Source organism: Tachypleus tridentatus, chromosome 13, assembly GCF_004210375.1.
Source record: "Tachypleus tridentatus isolate NWPU-2018 chromosome 13, ASM421037v1, whole genome shotgun sequence".
NCBI lineage: Eukaryota > Metazoa > Arthropoda > Merostomata > Xiphosura > Limulidae > Tachypleus > Tachypleus tridentatus.
The window spans coordinates 258,959,304-258,973,400 of NC_134837.1; the positions used below are offsets into that span (position 1 = coordinate 258,959,304).

Below are 14,097 nucleotides of genomic sequence, written 5' to 3' on the forward strand. Positions count from 1 at the left end.
TTTTGCTGTTCTGTTAGATTATATTTTATTTCACCATCCACATTATTCGAATACCTCACCAAGGTCACCTCTTATCAACTAGGTTTTCTACGCTCTGGGATGGAGGTTGGACTAAATCTGTCTCTAATTTTGTGAGTAGGTTTATGTTACTGGTCAAATACATTCTTCTCTGAATTAGACGTCCATCTCTCCACACATCTCAGTCCTCCCCCTACATATATTGGCTCAGCAGCTTACGACGATAAAAACAAGGTTTCGATACCCGTGAGGGAGCACAGCACAAACAGCCAAAGAGACTAAACAACAGAAAATCATTTAGAGCTCGTGGCTTTACAGTAGCATCTTTCTTGACTGGTCCAAATGTTTTTTTTGTTTTTGAATTTCGCGCTAACCTACACGAGGACTATCTGCGCTAGCCATCCTTAATTTAGTACTGAAGGACTAGAGTGAAGGCAACTAGTTATCACCATCCACGCCAATTCATGGGCTACTCTTTTACCTACGAAAAGTGGAATTAACCTTTACAATATGAAGTCCCCCACGACTGAAAGGGAGATCATGTTTGGTAGAGCAGACGGGTTGGGGAATTCGAATCCGCAACCCGCAGCTTGCAAGTCGAGCGCCTTAACCATCACTTAACCATAACCTTAACTATTTAACTATTAAATAGTCATACTATTTAATACTTATTGCACGGATGCAATTCTATCTAATATTTCAAGATCTTATAATGGAAAGTCAAGATAAATTTCATTCAGTAGCTACAGTACTGCATGCATAGTTACGTTTCTACTCAACTACCAGTTGCAGATATTAAACATTTATAAAAAATATTATAACAATTGCTGATCGCAGCTGTCTGACTATCTGGGCACGGTCCACTACGGAGAATAGAATCCCGAATGTTTCCGAAGCATAAACATTGAACAATAGCTTGTAGTTACAGCTCAAGAATAATAGAAATGCAACCAATAAGATTTTCCCGCAAGGTAGCGGTAGCTTATATTTTAAGTGCAAAGTACACATATTATCAAACGATGTCAACATTCGGTCATGTTTTATGACAACTATGTTACTACTTTAGTTGAGAAACACTGCTGTGTTTAAAATGCGTTGGCACATCTACTGCAATTTTTGGAATGCTAATATTTCAATGTGATGTTGTCTAATCTTGAATAACGCGGATTCATTAACGTTTATACCAAATGTTTTCCACGAAGCATAAAGATATACTTTTGTATAATTAGTTGCTAGAGAGTCATTTGTGAAATTTATATTATTAAAACTAAAGTCTCTGTTAAAACAATCATGTTTACTTTGTATACACAGGCTTCATAGCATAATATTAACTCTATCACAACTTGAAAAATAATTATATTTCAGAGCTGTTTCATATATTTTATTAAGTCCGCCACGGTCAGATGGTTAGAGACGCTCGACTCGTAATCTCAGAGTCGCAGGTTCAAATCCCCGTTGCACCAAAAATGCTCGCCCTTTCAGCCGTGGGGGCGTTATAATATGAAGGTCAATTTCACTAGTCATTGGTAAAAGAGTAGCCCAAGAGTTGGCGGTGGGTGGTGATGACTAGCAGACGTCCCTCTAGTCTTACACTGCTAAATTAGAGGCGGCTGGCGCAGATAGCTCTCGCGTAGTTTTGCGCGAAATTAAAAAGAGGCATTATAATGTTTCAGTCAATTGCACTATTCGTTGATAAAAGAGTGGCCCCAACAGTTGGCGTTGATGACTACCTGCCTTCATTCTAGGCTTACACTGCTAAATCAGAGAAGACTAGCACAGATAGCTCTCGTGTATCTTTGCGCGAAATTCAAAGACAAACAAGTGTATACTTTACTACAGTCAGTAAAAATATGTGTTTAGTGTCGCTGTAATACACTTTCTATAGTCATTTTAGAAAAATAGTTGTTTATTCTGTTGTAGTTGGACGTTTTCTTTTTATTTACTCTTCTTGAAAGTTTTATACTTAAAGTGTAAATATTTTTCATTTTAGTGGCAATTCCGGTTATTTTTAGGTATACGTTTCAAACTTTCACAACATGTCAGTGTTTTTAGCTTTAATACACGATAAACGTAATTACATTTCGAGATCAACAGTATGAATTTTGTTTTCGCTGAAATATTTAAGCGAAATAATAACTCGAATTGAAATTTAGTCGTGTATATACCAGAAGCTGGAAGAACTCTACCAGGAATGGTCAGAGGTGGGTTGGAATGAAATACGTCACTACTTTAAAACATAACTATGTCCACCTACCGTCAAAATAAAACAGTAAAGGAATACAGTGTTAGAAGGAAAACATTTATTAAAATTATAATAGCCAGTTGTGTGTCATAATAAGAATGAAGTTTCCGAGTACTAGCACTATAAAACAATCGTTAAGTTAGTAAAAAAAATGTGTTCTCTTCTGTGTATTCTTGAAAAGCTGAGTTATAAAAACAAGTTAGGATTAAAATACCCATTGAATGTACAACATTAATTTCTTTATTTTGAGATTTCATACGATGTTATTAATAAATAAATATTAGATCATTTGTAAAGTTCTAAAAGTAGCGTTACATTAAATAAATAATAAATCACAAAAATATTTGAAAAACCTTGTATAGCAGTGGACAGAATATTTTAAGATAAACTATGAAATAAAAAGCCCGTGCTGAAGAAAGAACTGAGACCAAGAAGTCTTTGCCAACGTGATTTTTTTATTTTTTTCTTTGCAAACAAAACGAGCGAGAAACCACAAAACATGAACAATAAGGAAACTAAATATAGACATTCATATGGTTGATATGTGATACTAGAAAACTGAACCCAAGTCTAATGTACAGTCTAACACGACGTTGAACTGAGTGTCAGATATATTGATAAACATTCATCGTGGATTAGGCTTAACTGCTTTTATATGAAACAGTTTATAGTAAGTACTTTAGAACCTGAGACCGTTTTTAAAATTAGTCCTCATAAATTGGTCTATGACCCACATTCGATTTGAGGATTTGATGAAATCGTTGTAGAGTGTTACCATTTGTAAAATGATTCTCGCATACTTATAAACGGAGTTCTGATAGTACAAAGATCCCTATATAAAGAAAACAAATGAACATTGCACACTGAAAAACATGCTATCTACAGTATTCTGTATACATATATTCAGGCAGAGCCATTGAATATTACACACTCAAGAACCTGTAAGTAAAATTAGAACACATTTTCGCCTTTTAACAAGATTTTCCACTATGTATGCTCAGACAATTATTCAGCCAGTTTCTAATCAAGTATTATCCTGTATCTGAACAGTTATCCAGCCAATTTCTGAACAGTTATTAGCTAGCTTCTGAACAATTGCCTAGCCAATTTCTGAACCATTATTTCGCCAGTTTCTGAACAATTATTAGCCATTTTCGAACCAGTTATCAGAACTTAACTAAAGGAAGGTCCCACTAATTACGGGTAAACAAGTAACAAAATTGATCTATGTTTAGTTGCCTTGATTGTTTGAACACATCTGACATTAAATATTCATTTAGAAAATTACTACAGGATTAAAAAAAAGATCTTAAGGGTTTTATTTTTATAAATACAAATAAGTGGCTTTAAGGATTTACTAGGTTCAAATACAACATACAGTGTAAAACATTACACAAAAGAAATGTTGTCCTGTCTGAATACTTGTTGTAGACACCGTACAACGTCGCAGTTTTAAAACAGTTCTGATTTCTGCATAACACACTAATGGTTGGTCAAAGAAACAGCGAAACGTGTCAGATACATCAGCACTGGTTCCATAAGCTTGCCCATAACCTGTAAATCCTCGAGCGGATTAAACTGATTACTTATTCCCAGTTGCATTATTTTGTTTGTTTGTTCACAACGGGGAATCAAATCTCGGATTTTAGCGTTGTAACTTCGTAAAGTGCGTTTCTGCGGAGCAATCCGTTTATTAACAAAAACAGCATAAAACAAGGGGTACAAACCCCCTAATACACACACATATACATGTATATATATATATATATATATTGTTTTAAATTTTTAATGTATATCTTTATTTTCTGACATAAAATGACTATAACAGTACTGAAAGGTCATAGTAGCACTTGAAGGTCATGCTTTCAAAATGACCTCTAGTACAATAACACGTCAGACGACCAACTGAAACGAACACTAAATACAGTTTAAAAAACTTAAATACATATAACTAAACATTTATAGACAAACTTTGTTAGCAGATGGTCTATTACAAATATTCGTAAACGTCCCAGGGACTGTACAAAAATCTTTGGAAGTCTATAATGTAAACGGTCTAGTTCGTTCTACCGGCAAAAGAGAATTAAAGTACTGAATACGAAGGCCATCGGTATTATCAACATTATGCAAAAATACGGTTACGGACTAGAATAGAGTTAGAGAGGGGAAGTTATCCTCTTATAAGTTAGTTTTCCGCCAGATGGAGCTACGACCTTCCTCAGATGACGGATGAGTTAAATATAGATGAGTTTAATAATAGAATAAACACTACGTGTACATCATGATACCTGAAAACAAAGAAAACAAAATATTATGTTGGTTTTTTTTTAATCCGTAGAATAAAAGTGATTCAATTAGAAAACTAGAAACCTTCACATTCTATGGTTAAAACAACAACTAAAGTCTCTTCACGCTATTTATCCGGATTAACCACGACTTGCAAACAGGTAACATTTAACCCATACAAAACTTAAACTATATAAAACATATAAATTAAAAATAAGAAAAACACACAGTGAGCACATAGGATTATACCTTAGTTCGTATGACGCTTTTACTGCTACGCATACGTAGATGCCCTCTAATAGAATACTGCTGTGGGTATATAGATGTCCCCTTATAGAACTTTACCATGGACACATAGATGTCCCCCAATATAATACTGCTATGAACATATCGATGTCCCTGATATGGACACATAGATGTCCCCCAATATAATACTGACACAGACACATAGATGTCACCCTATAGAACACTGACACAGACATATAGATGTCACCCTATAGAACACTGACACAGACATATAGATGTCACCCTATAGAACACTGACACAGACACATAGATGTCACCCTATAGAACACTGACACAGACATATAGATGTCACCCTATAGAACACTGACACAGACATGTAGATGTCACCCTATAGAACACTGACACAGACATGTAGATGTCACCCTATAGAACACTGACACAGACACATAGATGTCACCCAATAGAACACTGACACAGACACATAGATGTCACCCTGTAGAACACTGACACAGACACATAGATGTCACCCTGTAGAACACTGACACAGACACATAGATGTCACCCTGTAGAACACTGACACAGACACATAGATGTCACCCTGTAGAACACTGACACAGACACATAGATGTCACCCTATAGAACACTGACACAGACACATAGATGTCACCCTATAGAACACTGACACAGACACACAGATGTCACCCTATAGAACACTGACACAGACACACAGATGTCACCCTATAGAACACTGACACAGACATATAGATGTCACCCTATAGAACACTGACACAGACACATAGATGTCACCCTATAGAACACTGACACAGACACATAGATGTCACCCTATGGAACACTGACACAGACATATAGATGTCACCCTATAGAACACTGACACAGACATATAGATGTCACCCTATAGAACACTGACACAGACACATAGATGTCACCCTATAGAACACTGACACAGACACATAGATGTCACCCTATAGAACACTGACACAGACACATAGATGTCACCCTATAGAACACTGACACAGACACATAGATGTCACCCTATAGAACACTGACACAGACACATAGATGTCACCCTATAGAACACTGACACAGACACATAGATGTCACCCTATAGAACACTGACACAGACACATAGATGTCACCCTATAGAACACTGACACAGACACATAGATGTCACCCTATAGAACACTGACACAGACACATAGATGTCACCCTATAGAACACTGACACAGACATATAGATGTCACCCTATAGAACACTGACACAGACATATAGATGTCACCCTACAGAACACTGACACAGACATATAGATGTCACCCTATAGAACACTGACACAGACACATAGATGTCACCCTATAGAACACTGACACAGACATATAGATGTCACCCTATAGAACACTGACACAGACACATAGATGTCACCCTATAGAACACTGACACAGACACATAGATGTCACCCTATAGAACACTGACACAGACACATAGATGTCACCCTATAGAACACTGACACAGACATATAGATGTCACCCTATAGAACACTGACACAGACATATAGATGTCACCCTATAGAACACTGACACAGACATATAGATGTCACCCTATAGAACACTGACACAGATACATAGATGTCACCCTATAGAACACTGACACAGACACATAGATGTCACCCTATAGAACACTGACACAGACACATAGATGTCACCCTATAGAACACTGACACAGACATATAGATGTCACCCTATAGAACACTGACACAGACATATAGATGTCACCCTATAGAACACTGACACAGACACATAGATGTCACCCTATAGAACACTGACACAGACATATAGATGTCACCCTATAGAACACTGACACAGACATATAGATGTCACCCTATAGAACACTGACACAGACATATAGATGTCCCCCTATAGAACCTTACAATGGAGACATTTTTTTCCAACAGAATTTTGCCACGGACACACAAATGTTTTCCTATAGAATATTAGTATGGAGATATAAACTTTCCCGGATAGAGAACTGCCGGGTTAGTTTGATATTTAAAACCACCATGAAGAAACTGTTTCCCAGTTACAAGTTTCACTGAAATAACGGGATATTAAAATGTGTCTCACTGTTTGTTTGTTTTTTAAACTGTGTATCTGAAAACAAACACTACACTGGGAGAGTTTTTTATCTATACGTGTGGTAGTGGAGAAATAGAGACCTGAGTGACTTCTTTAACAATTAATGCTTGTGTTGTTTTTTAAGTTTATATTTACAGTTGTTTAGGAAGTTTTTTTTCTTTTATAAGTGTGTATTTACTTTTACTTTGCCACTTTGTAAATGTGTATTCATTGTACTTGGAAAGATTATGTGTGTATTTACCTTGGCAGTTTTTAAGTGTGTAATTATCGAGCTTATAAACTTTTAAATGTGAGTTCACTTTTATCTGGGTAGTATTTTCAGTTAATTTACTGTTGCTTTCTGAGAGGTGAAACCATGGTAACTCAACCACGTGAAAAGTTACACGTGTTTTACTTGGTCTTAAAAACGTTGGCATTCCCGCTTTTATATAAAGATATTATTGTTAAAAAACACATTTATTGTTGTAAACAATATTTAATTATACTTGGGCCACCATATTTACTTCACTCATGTTTTGTTTTGTTTTTTAATTTCGCGCAAAGTTTCGCGAGGGCTATCTGCGCTAGCCGACTCTAGTTAAGCAGTGTAAGACCACAGGAAAAGACGCTAGCCATCGACACCCACCGCCAACTTTTTACCAACGAATAGTGGAACTGACTGTCACATAACAACGCCCCCATGGCTGAAAGGATGAGCATGTTTGGTGTGACGGGTATTTGAGCCCGCGACCCTCGGATTACGAGCCGAATGCCTTAACCACCTGGCCATGCCAGGCCTGCCTTCACTTATGGAAAAATTCCACAGGTTTAAGAGCTATTTTCCCAGACAAAACACTGGCAATACAGGCGATATTTATCCGAGTGCAGAGATGCCAACTATTTCAAATGACTAAGTATAATGATTGTAGACAGAGCCCTTTATCATTTGCAGCTACTGGGCCTGACCAATGTCTATAAGTTGTTTATTATTATAACTATTATTATTTATTACTGCTATATATTGCTCATTTATGACTGTGTTTTGTGTATTTAATAGATCAATTTGAAAAAAAATTATTTTCAAATAATGTCTTTTATTTGGCCTGGCATGGCCAAGCGCGTAAGGTGTGCGACTCGTAATCCGAGGGTCGCGGGTTCGCGCCCGCGTCGTGCCAAACATCCTCGCCCTCCCAGCCGTGGGAGCGTTATAATGTGACGGTCAATCCTACTATTCGTTGGTAAAAGAGTAGCCCAAGAGTTGGCGGTGGGTGGTGATGACTAGCTGCCTTCCCTCTTGTCTTACACTACTAAATTAGGGACGGCTCGGTGCAGTAGGCTAACAACCTACTCACTTAAATACCTGTTGAAGAATCCGCAAGCGATTGCGGCCCCATGTTCCTAGATGGAATCTAATGGTGATAACTAACTAACTAACTATGTCTTTATTTAGTTCAGAGTAACAAACATACTTGTAAAACAACATTGAATATGCACAAACAGTAAGCAGAAACCCAGAAAATTGACAGTCATTCCTATTTCCATTTTAATTATTTCCATCCCTCTGAGCACAAACACGCCATTCCTGAGAAACAAATTCCTATGTCTCAGACGTCTGTGATCCAATAACACTGACTTCAGATGTAAAACAAATTACATCAGAACTATCCGGACAACACCGTTGAGAAAGCTGAACTTACCAGGTTCACTTTATCACAAGCTGACTGGTCTTCACTCTGTGGACATACCACACAGTGACATTTACTTCTCACACAGCATCATTTAACTAGACAGCTGTCCAACACAACTTACTAACAAAACAGCATGCGATATTTTCACCACCCAAACTTAAACCTGTTTCACACGTGGAAAAAATATGAAGGACTGTCTAGTAGGTTCCAAATACAGACTGGTTGGTATCTGCTTGCACAAACTAACAGTCCTTGTGGACAAGCTATTTGTCTTACATCACCAACTTACCAATATTCCATCTTACATCACCAACTTACCAATATTCCAATCGTAAACTGGTGAAACTACACACAGACAAGGTGACAAATTCCGTGAACATCTCCGATTTGTAGTAACGACACCCTCGAACATCCAGTTCCCCAAACCCTCAACTCCCCAGATCACAACGGAACTGACGACCCGACTGAACTCGTTTTATTACATGCCCCATAACGAGATCATAAACTTATCTTTAAATTTAATTATCCGCACAACACTAAATTAGTGAGCGATTTAAAAAGAAATGTTCCTTTCTAAATCTTTGTCAACTTGTCTAAACGTATTTCACCGATCCTTGTTACTATTAAATTATTATTTTGTCACTTTTCAAGTTTATTTTATTACTTTTCTATAACATTTTGATTTACAAAATCCTATTTCTATCACCGTAATACTTAATTTACGTTTTATTATTTAGAAAGGCCGGCATGGCCAAGCGTGTTAAAACGTTCGACTCGTAATCCAAGGGTCGTGGGCTCGAATCCCGTTCGCACCAAACATGCTCGCCCTTTCAGCCGTGGGGGCGTTATAATGTGACGGTCAATCCCACTATTCGATGGTAAAAGAGTAGCCCAAGAGTTGGCGGTGGGTGGTGATGACTAGCTGCCTTCCCTCTAGTCTTACACTGCTAAATTAGGGACGGCTAGCACAGATAGCCCTCGAGTAGCTATGTGCGAAATTTCAAAAACAAACAAACAAACAAACTTGTGCGAAATTCAAAACAAACAAAATAATTATTTATAAAAAACTACTTCGACAGTGTTTATTGTAACAACACTTTTGTTAACGTGCTCCACGCAGTACCTATGTAATTTTGAATCAATATGTTCTAACCCTTCAACGATTCTAAACCTTTTTATCACTATATCATGGTTTAAACTACCTGACGAAAGACTTCGCCCCGAAACGTTGAAAACTGATATCAAGTTGTTTTTTTGTCACAGACGTGTATTTTTGTTTTCCTTATCTCTCCACGTCTTGCAGTCTTTCCTACTGTGTTTACTTCACTTAGGGGTAACCTAAACGCGTTAGTCTTTGTAAACATAAATCGACCAAATAGTATGGACCGGGCGAAAACGTGTTCTATATAATGTATCTGTTCTATACGTTATTTTTTTTTGACGTTAGAAATAAAGATCGTTATTCTAATATTTTTAGAAAGTACAGATGGTTAATTATTTATTTAACTACAATAAATTATTATTCTACTCGCATAAATGTCGTTAACGCATTTTCTGTTACAACATAGAATATTCAAATCACGTTACAACGAGAGGCAATATTGATCACGTGCCTGTAAGTGAAATTCGGCCTAATCGTAACATTCCTGGTTCAATGTTGAATTTATATAACTGTATTTATAACACTACTTTAATAAATTATCTGTGTCTGCATATACATTTACTTACCAAAAAAACAAGTTTAGAATATCTCTCTGAACTACGACCGATGAAAAAAAGAACGAAACGGAAATCGTGGTTTGTTCGCTGGTGGTGGCGCCATCAACATGGGCATTTGATTCTCATGACTTATGTTGATCTAAGTGGACAAAAACAATGTGGCGGTGAATTACAAAGTGTGTGAAGACATTAGATCTAATACTAACAACAGTAACACTAGACTGTGTAACATAACGTCCATACTAGCAACAGTAACACAGTGGTGTTGAACATACCGTCCATACTAACAACAGTTACACAGTGGTGTTGAACATACCGTCCATACTAACAACAGTAACACAGTGGTGTTGAACATACCGTCCATACTAACAACAGTTACACAGTGGTGTTGAACATACCGTCCATACTAACAACAGTTACACAGTGGTGTTGAACATACCGTCCATACTAACAACAGTTACACAGTGGTGTTGAACATACCGTCCATACTAACAACAGTTACACAGTAGTGTTGAACATACCGTCTATATTAACAACAGTTACACAGTGGTGTTGAACATACCGTCCATACTAACAACAGTTACACAGTGGTGTTGAACATACCGTCCATACTAACAACAGTTACACTATGGTGTTGAACATACCGTCCATACTAACAACAGTTACACAGTGGTGTTGAACATACCGTCCATACTAACAACAGTTACACTATGGTGTTGAACATACCGTCCATACTAACAACAGTTACACAATAGTGTTGAACATACCGTCCATATTAACAACAGTTACACAGTAGTGTTGAACATACCGTCTATATTAACAACAGTTACACAGTAGTGTTGAACATACCGTCCATACTAACAACAGTAACACAGTAGTGTTGAACATACCGTCCATACTAACAACAGTTACACAACAGTGTTGAACATACCGTCCATATTAACAACAGTTACACAGTGGTGTTGAACATACCGTCCATACTAACAACAGTTACACAACAGTGTTGAACATACCGTCCATATTAACAACAGTTACACAGTAGTGTTGAACATACCGTCCATACTAACAACAGTTACACAGTAGTGTTGAACATACCGTCTATATTAACAACAGTTACACAGTAGTGTTGAACATACCGTCCATACTAACAACAATAACACAGAAGTGTTGAACATACTGTCCATACTAACAACAGTTACACAGTGGTGTTGAACATACCGTCCATACTAACAACAGTTACACAGTAGCGTTGAACATACCGTCTATATTAACAACAGTTACACAGTAGTGTTGAACATACCGTCCATACTAACAACAATAACACAGAAGTGTTGAACATACTGTCCATACTAACAACAGTTACACAGTGGTGTTGAACATACCGTCCATACTAACAACAGTTACACAGTGGTGTTGAACATACCGTCCATACTAACAACAGTTACACAGTGGTGTTGAACATACCGTCCATACTAACAACAATAACACAGAAGTGTTGAACATACCGTCCATACTAACAACAGTTACACAGTGGTGTTGAACATACCGTCCATACTAACAACAGTTACACAGTAGTGTTGAACATACCGTCTATATTAACAACAGTAACACATTGGTGTTGAACATACCGTCCATACTAACAACAGTTACACAGTGGTGTTGAACATACCGTCCATACTAACAACAGTTACACTATGGTGTTGAACATACCGTCCATACTAACAACAGTTACACAGTGGTGTTGAACATACCGTCCATACTAACAACAATAACACAGTAGTGTTGAACATACCGTCTATATTAACAACAGTTACACAGTGGTGTTGAACATACCGTCCATACTAACAACAATAACACAGTAGTGTTGAACATACCGTCGATACTAACAACAGTTACACGGTAGTGTTGAACATACCGTCCATACTAACAACAGTTACACGGTAGTGTTGAACATACCGTCCATACTAACAACAGTAACACAGTGGTGTTGAACATACCGTCCATATTAACAACAGTTACACGGTAGTGTTGAACATACCGTCCATACTAACAACAGTTACACAGTGGTGTTGAACATACCGTCCATACTAACAACAGTTACACAGTAGTGTTGAACATACCGTCCATACTAACAACAATAACACAGTAGTGTTGAACATACCGTCTATATTAACAACAGTAACACAGTGGTGTTGAACATACCGTCTATATTAACAACAATAACACAGTGGTGTTGAACATACCGTCCATACTAACAACAGTTACACAACAGTGTTGAACATACCGTCCATATTAACAACAGTTACACAGTAGTGTTGAACATACCGTCCATACTAACAACAATAACACAGTAGTGTTGAACATACCGTCTATATTAACAACAGTTACACAGTGGTGTTGAACATACCGTCTATATTAACAACAATAACACAGAAGTGTTGAACATACTGTCCATACTAACAACAGTTACACAGTGGTGTTGAACATACCGTCCATACTAACAACAGTTACACAATAGTGTTGAACATACCGTCTATATTAACAACAGTTACACAGTGGTGTTGAACATACCGTCTATATTAACAACAATAACACAGTAGTGTTGAACATACCGTCCATACTAACAACAATAACACAGTAGTGTTGAACATACCGTCCATACTAGCAACAGTTACACAGTGGTGTTGAACATACCGTCCATACTAACAACAATAACACAGTAGTGTTGAACATACCGTCTATATTAACAACAGTTACACAGTGGTGTTGAACATACCGTCTATATTAACAACAATAACACAGTGGTGTTAAACGTACCGTCTATACTAACAACAGTAACACATTGGTGTTAAACATACCATCTATACTAACAACAGTAACATATTGGTGTTAAACATATCGTCTATACTAACAACAGTTACACAATAGTGTTGAACATACCGTCTATATTAACAACAGTTACACAGTGGTGTTGAACATACCGTCTATATTAACAACAATAACACAGTAGTGTTGAACATACCGTCCATACTAACAACAATAACACAGTAGTGTTGAACATACCGTCCATACTAGCAACAGTTACACAGTGGTGTTGAACATACCGTCCATACTAACAACAATAACACAGTAGTGTTGAACATACTGTCCATACTAACAACAGTTACACAATAGTGTTGAACATACCGTCTATATTAACAACAGTTACACAGTGGTGTTGAACATACCGTCTATATTAACAACAATAACACAGAAGTGTTGAACATACTGTCCATACTAACAACAGTTACACAGTGGTGTTGAACATACCGTCCATACTAACAACAGTTACACAGTGGTGTTGAACATACCGTCCATACTAACAACAGTTACACAATAGTGTTGAACATACCGTCTATATTAACAACAGTTACACAGTGGTGTTGAACATACCGTCTATATTAACAACAATAACACAGTAGTGTTGAACATACCGTCCATACTAACAACAATAACACAGTGGTGTTGAACATACCGTCCATACTAACAACAATAACACAGTAGTGTTGAACATACCGTCTATATTAACAACAGTTACACAGTGGTGTTGAACATACCGTCTATATTAACAACAATAACACAGTGGTGTTAAACGTACCGTCTATACTAACAACAGTAACACATTGGTGTTAAACGTACCGTCTATACTAACAACAGTTACACATTGGTGTTAAACATACCATCTATACTAACAACAGTAACATATTGGTGTTAAACATATCGTCTATACTAA

The 14,097-nt window shown here is 37.1% G+C and overlaps 1 pseudogene across 1 annotated transcript in view; it reads right to left on the bottom strand.

The window, feature by feature from the left end:
* Window positions 1-2,697: 2,697 nt before the first annotated feature.
* LOC143236781 (diacylglycerol kinase beta-like) overlaps window positions 2,698-14,097 on the bottom strand; it is a 120,446-nt pseudogene continuing 109,046 nt past the window's right edge. The window contains exons 26-27 of the transcript XR_013019750.1: window positions 10,335-10,464; window positions 2,698-4,548 (exon numbers count right to left, since the gene is read on the bottom strand). The product of XR_013019750.1 is annotated as a diacylglycerol kinase beta-like (transcript). The remainder of the gene's footprint in view (window positions 4,549-10,334; window positions 10,465-14,097) is intronic.